General features: G+C 43.0%; 1 protein-coding gene across 1 annotated transcript in view; it reads left to right on the top strand.

Annotated features, from left to right (window-relative positions):
• The first annotated feature begins 1,486 nt into the window (after window positions 1-1,486).
• Window positions 1,487-13,582, top strand: part of DYRK1A (dual specificity tyrosine phosphorylation regulated kinase 1A) — an 85,810-nt gene continuing 73,714 nt past the window's right edge. Inside the window, exon 1 of the mRNA XM_072846629.1 lies at window positions 1,487-1,998. The gene's annotated coding sequence lies outside the window, so the exon portion shown is untranslated. The remainder of the gene's footprint in view (window positions 1,999-13,582) is intronic.

Below are 13,582 nucleotides of genomic sequence, written 5' to 3' on the forward strand. Positions count from 1 at the left end.
GCACCTGTCTCCCTCTCCTTGGCTGCTTATTTCCACCTTTTAAGCTGAGATAAAAAATATTAACATAGAAAGAAAAGCAAATGGAACAAGTGTTAGTAATATGTCCTAATTTCTTCAAGGAGGCTGGCTGTGAACTAAAATGACTAAAGTATCACGTTAGAATTAAGTATTAGATAAAGGCCATACTCTACTTTTTGATCTTTGTGGGCATTCCAGAAAAAAAAAATAAAAAATCCCTGTCACAGATTTAGGCTAGCTGCACCGACGCCGCAACTCCGCTCCGCAATTACGAGTAGAAAGGAGTCTTCCCTCAGCAACCCGAGGCTCCCTTCACAGAGCACACCCACACCGCGCCTGCCAGACGAGGCAACTTCGTAGTGGATTGGTTTTTTTTGGGGTGAATAGATTTATTTTTTTGGGGGGTGGATGAGGAGGACCCCTGCCCGCCCGAGTCCCCCGGACACACCACACCGCTCCTGCCGCCTGGGAGGGCGGCTTTCAACGACCCCACTGCCCTCCTGGGGCCTCCCCCCACCGCGGGCGGCGCGGGAAGCCCGGCCTGCTCGGCCTCGCCTCGCCTCGCCTCGGGCGGCCGGAGGGCACCGCCCCCCCCGCCCGCCTCCAGCGCCGCCCGGCCCCGCCGCCGCGGTGCCGGCGCCCCCTGCGGGCCGGGGATGGCGCTGCCGTAGCCCTGCGGGGCGGCGGTGAAGGCGGGCCGCCCCCTCCCGGGCGCCCACCGCGCGGCAGGGGCAAGGGCAGCCGCTCCCCTCCCCCCAGCGCCGTTACCGGCCTGGCGCCCCGCCCCGCCCCGCCGCCCCCCTCCCCCACGCCCCCGCGCGCCGGGGCCATCCCGGCCCGCAGCGGCGCGGCCGCACGGGTCTCGTCACACGGCGGAGGGCGGGGGGGCAGCGGTTGCCCAGGCGACCAGGGCCCGCCCTTCGCCCGTCGCTCTCTTCCCCGCCCTCCCCACGTCAGCGCCGTCTCCCGCCCGGCCGGGGTGGGGCAGCCGGGCCGCGTGATTGACAGTTGCCATAGAAACAGGCTCGCCCCGTCGCCATTTTGTCAGTTGGCTTTTTTTTTTTTTTTTGAAAAAAAACCTCTTCCCGCCTGAATCGTGGGGTTTATTTTTTTTTTTCCCCTCCTCCTTCCCACCTCCACCCCGAAAGGCGTTATCGCGCAAGAAAACGAAAGAACACCCTCAAAAAAAACTGTCCTCCGAGGGTCCGGCGGGGACACGCGAGAAGTTCGTCCCGCGCGGGCGGGCGCGGACAGGCTCGAGGCAGCAGCAGCAACAGCAGCGGTGCGGGAGGGGAGCGGGGCGGCGCAGCGCCCTGGCGAAGCCGGTTCGCGAGGGAGGGGGAAGGAGGAGCGGGCGGGGAGGGAGGGAGGGAGGGGGAGGAGGTAGAGGCTGGCAGGCGGGGAGGGAAGGAGGGAGCGAGGAGTTCCCGGGGGCTCGGTACGGCGCTGCGCTTCCCCCACCCCCTCCTCCTCCTCCTCCTCCTCCTCCCCCGCCCGCTCGCGCCCGCCCGCCCGCCGCTGTCCCCGCGCTGCCTGGCCGGGGCTCAGGCCGCCGCCGCCGCGCCGAGGTGAGGCCGGGCCCTGCCGTTGCCGCCGCCGGGCGCTGCGCAGGTTTGGAACGCGCGCCATTTTGTGAGCGATAGAAAATCCAGCCCGGCCAGGAAGCGCCGCGGATCCGCCCCCCGGGCCCGGGCCCCCCCTTCGCCGCCCAGAGAGGAAGGCGCGCAGCGGACAGACCCCGCGGCCGGTGCCCCCCGCGCCCCGAGCGGCACCGGCATCGCCGCCAGCCGTGCGGGCCCGAGCGCGGCGGGGCGGCCGGACTGCGGAGCGCACAAGAGGGAGGCGCTGCCGCGCCGGGGCCCCTGGCCGAGGCCGGGGGAAGCGCTCGCTCCTCGCCCTGCCTGCGCCCGCCGCCCGAGGGAAGAGGCCTCAACCGGGAGAAGCCGGGCCGGAGCGCAGGGCCCGCAGCCCCCCACACGGGTAAGTGAGACCCCTCAGCCGGCGACGGGGAGCTGCGCAGCGGGACGAGCTGGTGCCACCTCCCGGCCCGGCGCGGTCGAGGGGGGCGCAGCGCAGGGGGCAGCTCCGCTGCCATCTTAGAGAGAGGAGGTGGGGAGAGCGCAGGGGCCCGCCGAGCCCCGGGCCGGAGCTGGCAGGGCCGGGACCCGTACCGGGCTTTGGACCTGGCCTTCTTCCCCGCCCTCCCTACCGCCGCCCCCTTCTGGGGCAGGCCGGGCATGGCCGGGGGGGCAGCGGCGACGGCCGCGGCCTCTGCGGCCCTTTTCCCTTCGGCGTCCGGGAGAGGCTGTCGCTGCCGGGTTGGGAAGAGGCGAGAGGGGCCGCGGGACCGGCAATGGAGGAAGGGAGCTCGCCTGGATCCCCTCGCTCTTATGCGCAACGCCCTGCGGTGGGCGGGTGCGAGGTCTCGCCCCGGTCTGGGAGCTGGTAGAGGGAGGCGAGGAGGGCGTCAGGAGTTGAACCATCAGCTGAGCAGGCACCTGTTGTGGTGGAGGCTTTAGGTGCCCCTGCCTGCACCCGCGTGAGGGACTTGTGTGGTAGGTGGGGAAGTTGGAGGCCGATGTAGAAGGAGTACCTGTGTGAGATGACTGTCATCTGGGCGGGGGGCGGGGTGGGGAAGAGGAGGGAGAAGCAGTTGGGAATAGGCACAGGGACACACAGGCACTTCTATATTTTAATAGCTGGCCGCAGTCTTTTAGGAATTTAGCTTTGTGTTGCTGAAGAAATTGGAGACCTCATCTGATACATAGGGTGCTCCTTCTCTGGAGTGGCATTCCCTCCCACCACCACAAAATCAGAAAACGCAATTAAAAGTACTGTAATTTGAAATTTCGAAATTGGTGCATTTTTGAATCTCAGTCAGCTTTGAAGTTTTCAGTTTAGTCTGTCCAAAGACTATGTAGGGGTTCTTTGATCATGTGTCTAGATTGCTGCTGTTACTTAGTTCTCCTATTACTCCACAGTCATTGGGGGAAATAAACATTCGTTGTTCTTTAAAATTAACAAAGACAGAATATCTGACTACGAAATAAATCAACAACCGTGTTTTTGACGACCTACTGTTTTAATGCGAATGAGAGTGTGCTGTTAACTTTTGCCAGGAGGTATATATAGTCACACTTACATGGATATAGTATCATAGGGGGGGTCTAGATAAGTAGAATTTAACTTTTTTTTATTGTCACGTTGGTATTTCATTCTCCTTTCCTTAAGAAAAGGAGTGTAAAGCTGAAGAATATGTCAATGATGTCTGGTGATAAATAAGCAAACATTTTGTTTGTAGAAATATTTATTTATCTGCCTGTAACCAAGCAGAATTTAACTTATCTCATTGGAATAGTCTGTAGCCCTAAAAAGTTGTGGTAAACTTGTGTCTCTTTTTCTCCACACCCCCTTCCCCTCAACCTCTGTAGGTTGGATATTTTTGGAAAATTAATTATGCTTTATAGAATTAGAATAATAACACTGAAAATAACTCTGAGTATGAGCTAGTATTTGCTAACTATTATCTATATATATTTGGTGAACTTGGTGTGTATATATATAGACTACTTTTGTAGGCTGTGCTTCATGTTTTTTGGCTTATATGAATTATTTAGAACTAGAGTGTTTATTTGCAGTCTGAAGTAGAATATGTGTGTGGTGTTAAATTTACATTTTCTGCTGTGAATTAAAAATTCTGTCAAAGTTTATGAAGCTTATCGAGTTTAATTCATGGTTTTTGAATATTCCTTTGAGTAAAGCAAGTGTATCTTGTTCAAAATTGAATAAAGAGCACAGTCTTCTTAAATCAAGAAAAGAGGGCAATTCCTTCTGTTAAATCATTGTGTACACATTTACATATGACAATAGTTTAATATTGTTTCCAGGCAAATAGGTAAGAAAGACAGTTTGTTACATGAGCAGCAACGTTGCAGTTCCTGAATCAATACTTGGGTGGATTTAGAACTTGTCACTGGAATCCCCTCCCCCGCATTGGACAGTGACGGAGAAGCCGCAACAAGGATAATTTTACCTAATAGCAGCCAAGAGTTCTCTATTTCAGTGTCAGTTTATGGGTAGTATTCTCTTACTTGTGTAAAATAATGAGGTAGTCATAAGGAATTTATCAATTTTTAAAGTATGTGGGTTTTGCGTAGACTGGGAATTAACACATGATGACCATAAATGACTTTTAACAAACTGGTTGATAGTTTACACAAAGTAGAAAAACATGACTGGTATCTAGTAAAAACTGTGTGCCTCATCTAAGCTTTTAAAGTTACATTTAATTAAGACATACTTGTTAACATGTATACCACATTTTAAAATCTTAATTCTGATAGGACCTTGCACAGAAACATGTGTCTGGGTTAACTGTATTATTAGGCTTTGCCTTAATGGATTTACTATGTGATTTACTATGTATTTTAAGTGATTTTTGTCATTTTAATTCAAATTAGTTAGTCAACACCTTAACATAAAGTGAAAAAGTCCCTTTTAGGTTATGCTAACATGTTTGAAACTGTACCCCCTGGTCATACGGTAGTATGCAAAAAGACTAGTTAATAAAACACATGAAAAATTGTACCTTTATTTGCTATGACAGCATTTTATGGTTTCATCTGAACTGAAATGGGTGGTGATTTGAAGACTAAAACATACTCTTACCAAAGAAGCAATTTTGTTGCTATAATTAGATTATCTTTTCAGCATTCCCCTTAAAACCTCTTTATTTCAGGTGTTTTTAACCCTGGCTATGGGACTGTAGGTTGAAAGTTGTTGTTAAAGCTTTATGTTTTTGAGCAAGAATTGAAGACTGGTATATGTTTAGTCTTTCTGTGGTAATTTTTAATGCGATTTGGAGAACTATTTTCCAAAGTGAAGTCAAAAACTTTCTGATATCTCTTTTTTTATGGGAGCACGGGAGACTTGTATAACTTCTGAAATCCTTTTGTAAATAGATCTGTTGTAGAATAGGATTATTTACAGAGAACTGCTGCTTTTGTCTTTATAGCTGAGTACAATAGATTATTTGTTAAGTTTACAGTTTCATCTCTTTTTTTCAGTAAGAGTTTGGTAAGAAACATTTTTTTTTTTTAAAATTTAATAACTTTTTTGCTAATCAGACTTTAAGAAGTCTAAAAGACTTGATATGTTTATGCAGCGAGACTTCTTTTTTGCTCTAAGACTATTTGAAATAATACAAGAAACCTTTCTGAGCAAACATGCCTTTCTTGTAAGCTTACGAGTGGGGAAAAAAGTAAACAAGACATTCTGAGAAGTGGAATACTCTCCTTTTCCTTCCTCACCTCCATGGGTCCTTCAAGAGGAGAGTTATGGGAACCGTAGTCTATTGATAGTTTAAAAACACTGGAGAGATTTCTGATAATTATAAACAATTGTTACTTCCAGAAAGACATATTCTACGTGTACAGTTATCCAGTACTCTCTCTTTGAGGTGACACAATATACCAATAGAATTACAGTGACCTAATCGTTAGTTGCGTGTAACAATTAATGTAACAGTTTGTAATTGATATCCATGGGTTATCTTTTTCCCTTATGTGGAAGGAAGGTACAATTCTGAGTTTGATTCTGTTTTATCCAGGCTCGAGTGAAAAAATGACTCAACTGCTTTTGCTAGTACAAATGTATTTCATTACTTTAGAATAGATTTCTAGTTCATACTTAACTCCAGCTTTATTTGTAGTTCAGCTCCATTTCCCCTAATACTCATGTATATGAGTCTTGTCCAGTGTCTGTGGGTGCTTAATTATGGCTTACTTGTCTGAGAGCACAGATCAAAAAAAGGAGCTCCTCTTTGATTGGAAAGCACATAGTGGTGAGATAAAGTCCTGTTGTCTCGATAAGGTTTCCTTTCCCCTCTCTCACTTCCCTCCTTTTTTTTCCTTCCCCTCCCCAATCTCTAAAGGATAGGTGAGTTTTTCTACAGTTGGAAAGGACAGAGATGGGGTGGCTCAGTATGAAAGGTACTGATGTTATCATATCCTCATTCATTCCAAAATGTCCTGTCCATGCAATTTACAGGGAGAATACCCACTGAAGGGCTAGGGAAATGTGGAAGATAGTTCCCAGTCAGCTCTGCTTACATCCATACAGTGTGAATACTCTGGAACCTCTGAAGTCTAGACAGTAGCTATTTCAGTTACCCTGTGTGAAGACATAATCTGTTTAATTTCATCTCTGAATATAGCATTTCTTCAAAGCAGTGAGAATGTTTCTGTAGTTAAAATAACATAAGCTAGCACTTATTTGTAAACATACTACTTGCAAAGTTTCCAGGGTCTTAGTAGCACTAAATACCTGAAAGTGAAACTGAATAAATGAAAGTGAAATTAACATTAAGTGTCATTTTTGTTCCAGCTGTGAGAAACCAAGCTTTCAAGTTGTGTTACATGAAGTTCCAAAACCTTCTATTTTTCTTTTTCCAGAGTTACTCTTTCAAAATACAATTGAAATAATTTAGAGTGAATTTTGATGAGTTACTGAAAAAAAATTGAACTATTAGAATGAGTAGTTGGCACAATCATAGTTAAGTACATTTTAGTGATTAAATCAAACTTGCCAGTGAAACTTTCAAATCCTAGCGTCTGAAAACCTATTGTTCATTGGTTTTTGACTTCCTGGCTTCAAACACAGGTAGCTAACATTTTTGTTCATTCAAAATCCTATTTACCTGTATGTACTCAAATCTTAATTTGTGTTCCTGTGAACTATGTAAATTGCTAATAACTTCTCATTTACTTTGCCAGTGGACCTGTCACTGAGGAGCCAATTGGAGCATAGCACATCCACTTCCTTTATAGAGGAAATGGTTTTGTGTCCATGCTATCAGTTTACTGTTTAAACTGAAAGAAGGGGTAAAAAGAGGAAAAAATATTGTCAGGTAGTTAATGTATGAGTACTTACTCAATTCTTTATTTTCCTGAACACTATGAATTTCTTTACACTGATGTCTGTTTTGTCTGTCCAGTTGTAACTACACCTTTTTTTCCTACTTCTAAATATATAACCATATATGTTCTTGTTTTTCAAATACAGTTTTAACAGGACTTATACATGAAATGCATGTAGGGTATGTGTTTGATTACAGATGAATCAGTTTCTAATATACTCCTTTGAAATCTGATTGATACTGGAAGCTCAGTAACTTTCCTGGATCATGTCTGATTCTGGCTTCTTTGTTGTTATTCTTTCTAACTTGTGGATAAGTAGACATTAATTTAATGGTATGCCAAAAATTGCAAGTTAGTGTTTGAAATATATTGATGTCTTTGTCAGTGTTACAAGAAGTGATTGTTGCATGAAGATCTTGGCAGTTTCCCTTTCTGTAGAAGTTACTCATAAATATTACAAATACTGGGTCATAGTTGTGAAATAACACAGCTGAATATACTTTTTTCACCACGATCAGATGTTTATAAGCTTAGAATTCTGTGTTCTTGTATTTAGGGTGACTTTCCTGTCAATGTCATAGTGTGCCTTCAGAAGCTGAGATTTTCATGGCAGGCCCTATGCAGGAAAATGAGCATTACTGCAAATGCTGAATGTGTACATGATTGCACATATCTGGCTATGTCTTCCCACTGAAATCAGATTTTTGCTTAAGTTCTATATATGGTAAGGCTACAAACTTACGTTACACTTTCCTCCAAAATCAGAGGCACTAGCAGGTGCAGTTCTGGGGAGAGGTCAGTTAACTATATAGTTACTACAGCTTCATTTTGAATGATCCTTATATCTCCTCAAACTTTTCCTGATGGTTTATTATTTTTAATCCATGCTGCGTTTTACAAGCTTAGTTTCTAAGTGAATTAATATCTTCTGTGAACTAAGCCTACCAGAGACAGCATCGTAAATGATTCATTTATTTTGAAGGCCGAGTGGAAAGAGTATGTATGATACTGTGTTATAAACTATAGTTGAAGGTTGTATTATAAGACCGTAGTTAAAAATTGCTTGGTTTTGCATTGTTGTACTACTTAGAGACCTTAGTTGGGATTTGTTTTCCACTTTGTTTTGTACTGTACAATATGAAGTAAATATTATTTCTTTCTGCATTTAATCAGGATTTCATGACTTTGAGATGCATACCCATTCATTCCTAATGTTCTCCTATGTAGCATTTTTGTTATAGCATTACATAAATGCATACGTGTTTGTTTTTTATTTTTATTTTTTTCTGGTAAACAAATAGAGTTGTGAGTTATTGTAATTTGATAGTCTTTTGTACAAAAGCTTAATGATAGAAGGTCTAAAAACTAATAATCTGGAGGCATGAATGGAAATCATTAATGATATCTGATGTGGTCCTTACAAGGGGGTTTATCTCCTGTCTTTGTAGGATTTGTTTGGGGATATTTTCACCTGTGTATTTTACACAGCATGCATTCATTCTCTTTCTCTGGACTACTACTACTTTAAGAAAAAATCTTAATATTAATTTTAATCATTGTATGTTAAAGCAAAGTTTTGTTTGCATAATACAAAACAATCTGAGATCTGGGGTCTCATGAGGCAGAAGCTCAAGATACATTTTTAGCAAGCATACAGTGGCCCAGAATACAATTTCTAAGTTATGTGTTAGTCATTATGTATATTCTGAAACCTATGAGCTCCCCGATTGACAGTGCCAGTTTATTTATGCATTTGAGGAAACAGGTATACGTTATATTTCATATGTTGTAAGCACGGTCTTTCTGCTTATATTTTAATCTTGAGTACCTCTGTAGGGTTGCATTTTTCTTTGTTAGTTTTTTCCATAAAAACTCCCAAACTAAGTCAAGCACTCGAACACTGACAAAAATGGGAAAATTGTCTCTTGCTTTTGGCAGTCTGAACTATCTTTCATCATGCAGTAAAGAGAATTTTTTTTTTTTTAGTACAAGGTGTTAATAATTGCACTGTCCAGATCTTGCACTTAGTCTCAGGTTTGTGACTTTCTTATAGGCTTGTGCACAGGTGTAACATTTTAGTATCTGAATCTAGCAAATGGTAACAGATTCTTTTCGCATCTTGTGGAAGAGAAACGTTTTTCAGTGATTAGGATTTCATGTACAGAAAAAAACCCCACCAAACCTAGAAATGTTTGTGTCTTGCTTATTGGCAGCCTAACTTAAGGCACTGAGTTCCTGTTTTTTGGGGTGGGGAGAGAGGTTTCAGAGATTTTAGGCCTTTTGTATAGCACTTAACTTCATGTTCCGTTCCATACGCAAACCAGTTCTTGCCTTGCTAACAGGAGATAAATACATGTTACTAAGCTGCTTTTTAGCAGTGGGAATGAAAGCAAGAAAGGTAAAGTGACTTGCCTAAAGTTACGCAGTGACGCAACGGGTGGAGCTGAGGTTAAGGGTTTAGGCGTCTTATGTCTTAATAGCAGGATGCTATGTATTTGCAGTTACATTTGACTTGAGTTTATATTCTGAGTGCTTTGTAACTCGGAGAAGCAGTCTCTTAAGGTTGGAGAGTGACTCAGCATATCCAGATAGAGGTCTCCTCAAGGAACTTAGGATTTCTTTTGAAATTTGGGGGAATTAGAGTTCGAACTCGTTTTTCCCAAAGGGAGTTTGCTTGTCTTTAAAAAAAAAATCATGTTTTACTTTAAATCTCTTGCCCCATTTGATACACATACCTCAATTTTGGAAAGAACTAATGGAGTCTTTCAGTAAATAGTATCATTTATGGTATAGCTGGCATTTACTGTATAGCTTTGTTTTCCATGTGCTATCCTCCTGATGTACATGATAAGCATCTGTTCAATGAATAAAATAGCATTTGACCGTGTGAGTAAAGATTGTGTTGCAAAATACGTAAAAGAGACAGAATTGTGTATCAGGCCTGCCTTAAACATTTCTTAACTTAGTCTGTGATTTTATGACATTTATAAAACTTTTTTTCACATGGAAAGAGAAAGAGGCATATATGGTATTTGCCTAGTTTGTATGATTGAAACATCTCTGTCTTACTAGTACAGAAGCTCCCGCCTCTCCTACCTGATCTGGCAGGGCTGAGTTCTCAATCTTATGGGTCAACCACTTGAGAGTGAACAGTTCGGGGAACAATGGGTTACCTGTGCAAGCATATACCAGTTGTGTAAACCACTCTTTTGTATGCTTGGGTTTGGTTGGCATTCATGAGGGAAAATTGGTTAAATGTCTTAAATATGGCTCTTCTACAATAATCATCTGTGTTCTAGTTTCAGCTGATCAAACTTGTCACAGAGTCTCGAGACATTGCTCGGTAGTAGTGGCAGTGAAGGGAAGCAAACTGACAGAAGCTGATGAGTAAAGATTGAAACTACTGATCTTCTGCTACTAGACCTTCTTAAATTTGGGGGAAATTTGAGAAGGCTTCATTATCTCTTTTTCATCCAGATCAATTCCATCTTCCAGCATAAGATAAGATTGTAGGCTGGTACGTAATTTCAGTGCTGAGAGAATGGTGAAGGGCAGCACAGCAAAGAACAGTATATTCAGAGAAAAGCACAAGCAACATTGATTTTTCTCCCCCCTTCTACCCTAAACCATTTTCTCCTTCCACCCACTGAAATCTGTATGTTTTCCTGGGGCTAGTGAAAATTGCCTAGCTGTCCCCAAAACTGTACCTGTGCCAAATTTGAAATAATTGATAAAAAAGAAGCAAAAAGATGAAAAGCAACAACTCTTTATTTTCATATCTCATCTATGAGGGGTGTGGGACATGTGCAGTATTTAATCTGATGTTATATGTGTTTGTTTTACAGTGTAAGTATTAGCAAACTGATGTGAAGTTCATGCTGCAAGATGTAGAGCCACTGAAGCACTTTGAGGGAAATTGTTGAAAGAGTTGTTCCAAGGCAAAGTGTGCAACAAGGAGTTCTTTGAGGGCAGTTGTAGCTTAAGCAGCTCCCCTTCTCTCCAGATTCTGGCTGCTTGTTCCCACCTGCTTTGTGTTGGCACAGCTGTTTGTAAGACCAACCAGTGAATCAGACTTGGAAACCAAGTTGGCTGAAATATATAATTTTATATATATAACATTTGGGTGTGTGTGTGGGTGGAGAATCAGGTTACTTTTCAGTCAGATCGGTTCCCAGACCTCGTACACTGTGCTGCTGCTCAGACATTTGACAAGATAATGGAATGGGTTGCGTGGGTGGACAGCACCAGGGTGCCTAGAAGAGGCAGGGGTTGGTTAACTGGCTCTGATAGGACTGTTACTTAATGGAGAACATAATTCTGAGGAATTTTTGCCACCCCTCCTGTAGTAAATCACTCCCCTGTCAGTCTCTCTCTGTCCCCCCCCGCCTCGCTCTGCCTCTCTCAGACTTTTGCTTGCTATCTCAAACTTCCATGCTTATTCCCTCTCTAATGTTCCTACTCTGATGCTGTCCTGCTCGTGTGCACTTTTAACACGCGCTACTTGACACGTCTTACTTGATAACGAGTTCTCTAACTCTCCTGCTTGCTTTCTAACTCTCCTGCTTAGTCCTGATGCATCTGTTTCCTTGTGCTCTTTTCATCTGTGCTCTTCCTCTAGTTATTCCTCACTCTCGCTTGCTCTTTTTTACAATTTTCTAACTTCTGCTCATGCCCTTTTTCCTCTCGTGTCCTTTCCAGTGCTCGGTCTCTCAAGTGCCTCTTTTTTGTCACTGGCTCAGTCTCTTGCTTGCTCAGTGGTTTCTCCTGCTTGTTCTTTCTCACTTGTTCTTACTTTCTCTTCCCCCTTGTAAGAACAATGCTTTTGAGGAAAAAAAATTCCACGTTTTAAAGACTAAAACCTCTTAAGAAACCCAAAGTTTTTACTTTTCTCCCAAATGTTTGGGGTTTTTTTCCCCCCAAACATTACCACAAAAAAACACAATATATAGATTTCTTCTCAATCTTACGCACTTCTGAAATTTTAACTTGAATTCTATATTGCCTTAAGATAGATATATGCACACAAAATATGTATTGTTCCTGTTCGGACAAACGGAGAGATGAATTGAAGTTTCTAAAGTTAATGTTCTAATAAAAGGTATTTTTCAGCTGTCTTTCTGAGATGTGGACGTAGCTTATTGATACCAGAAGCTAAATTACAGAGTAAAGATGCTTAGTTTTCTTGTTCCTGCTATACAAAGGAGACATGAAAAAATGTTTCTCTTGATAGCCTGGTTTTAACATAACCACCAGCTGGACCAGTTATGTTAAAAACCATAAAAACCAAATAATTCTCTTGGAAATTCCATGCTTGCTTGTCCTCTTAAATAAGTGACCAGAGCTGCTGGGATTATGCTGTTGTTTCACTTCCGTGTATTCAGATATCTAATATTTTTGTTCAAGTTATTTAAATTTTGTTGATAACTATTTACCTGTTAGTTGGGAAGGTAGACAGGAGTGCTGATTCCTCAATATCTGAATCCATCCATATTTTAATATCCATCCATATTTTAGTAATCCAAAGTGACTTTGAATAACAACATGGAAGACTGGACAATACATTTATTCCATTGCCTTTTTCCTGCTATAAAGAGTTTTTCTGCCCATCTCCTTTGCTTCTCTAAGCCTTTGGGTGGACTGAGGGCAGGAGCACCTGAAGTACCTTGCAAGGTGTGCTTTCTCCATGAAAAATGTGATGGACAACATCTTACTTTTGCATCCCTATGTGAGAGCACACTTAAACATATTGCTCTCTGAGCTTGCAGATTTTTGTTTCATTAGGCCAGTTGCTCTAGGTCAGGTTATCAAGCAGCCTGCTATCGGGATGTACATGCTAATAGGGCAAACACTGTTCTGAATTACAATAGTTGTCTTTGGAAACATTCAGTTGGTTCCTTCTTGGTGAGTAAATAAAAGTATTACTTGTAAATGCTGTATTTCTTCAGTGGTTTGTGGCTTGTCTTTTTTTTTTTAATCCCTGTCCATCTTCTCTTCTGCTTTGAGTCTTGTTCAAGTCTACTCTTCAGTAAACTTTGTTCATCATGCTTGTTTTTGTGCATGTTTTTTTTCATGGTGAAAGACTTTTGGCTTGTGATAAACAACATGGTATTGCTCAGTTCTAGGAGTAGTTGAGGTTCCTTAGTCAAATAATGGTTTAGCTACTTTGATGTTTAGTGCCCGTCTTTCCTCCCTCCCATCCCCTTCTTCAGCAGTCCATTGCACTTTTCATAAAGCTTTGTTTCTCTTTTTCCCTAACTTGCTTTGGATTGACTATTCTGCATTTCAGAACTTCCCGCTTTGGCTGTCTTTGTTGCCCTTTGTTGCCATCTCCTTGACCCCTTCAGGAAAGGCAGGAAGACTGCTCAGTGTTTTCAGCCAATGTCTGTGGCAGATATAATCTGTACAGGTTAGCATGTCTCTTGTTCTTTCCTAAACACAGAGGCACCATGAAGAACGTCTCCATGCTGTCTAGTAATTCCTGTAAATCCAGTATGAAGCTAACTTGAAATATTTTGAATAAAAATCTCTCTGAGCAAAAAAGCGAGAGTAGGCCTTGGCTGCTAGATCCATGTGGGGATCCATCTTTCCTCAGATGGATTCAGTGTAGCACCACTGAACTCCACAGAGATCTCTTTCTCTTAAGCTCT

This window comes from Ciconia boyciana, chromosome 1 (assembly GCF_034638445.1).
Source record: "Ciconia boyciana chromosome 1, ASM3463844v1, whole genome shotgun sequence".
NCBI lineage: Eukaryota > Metazoa > Chordata > Aves > Ciconiiformes > Ciconiidae > Ciconia > Ciconia boyciana.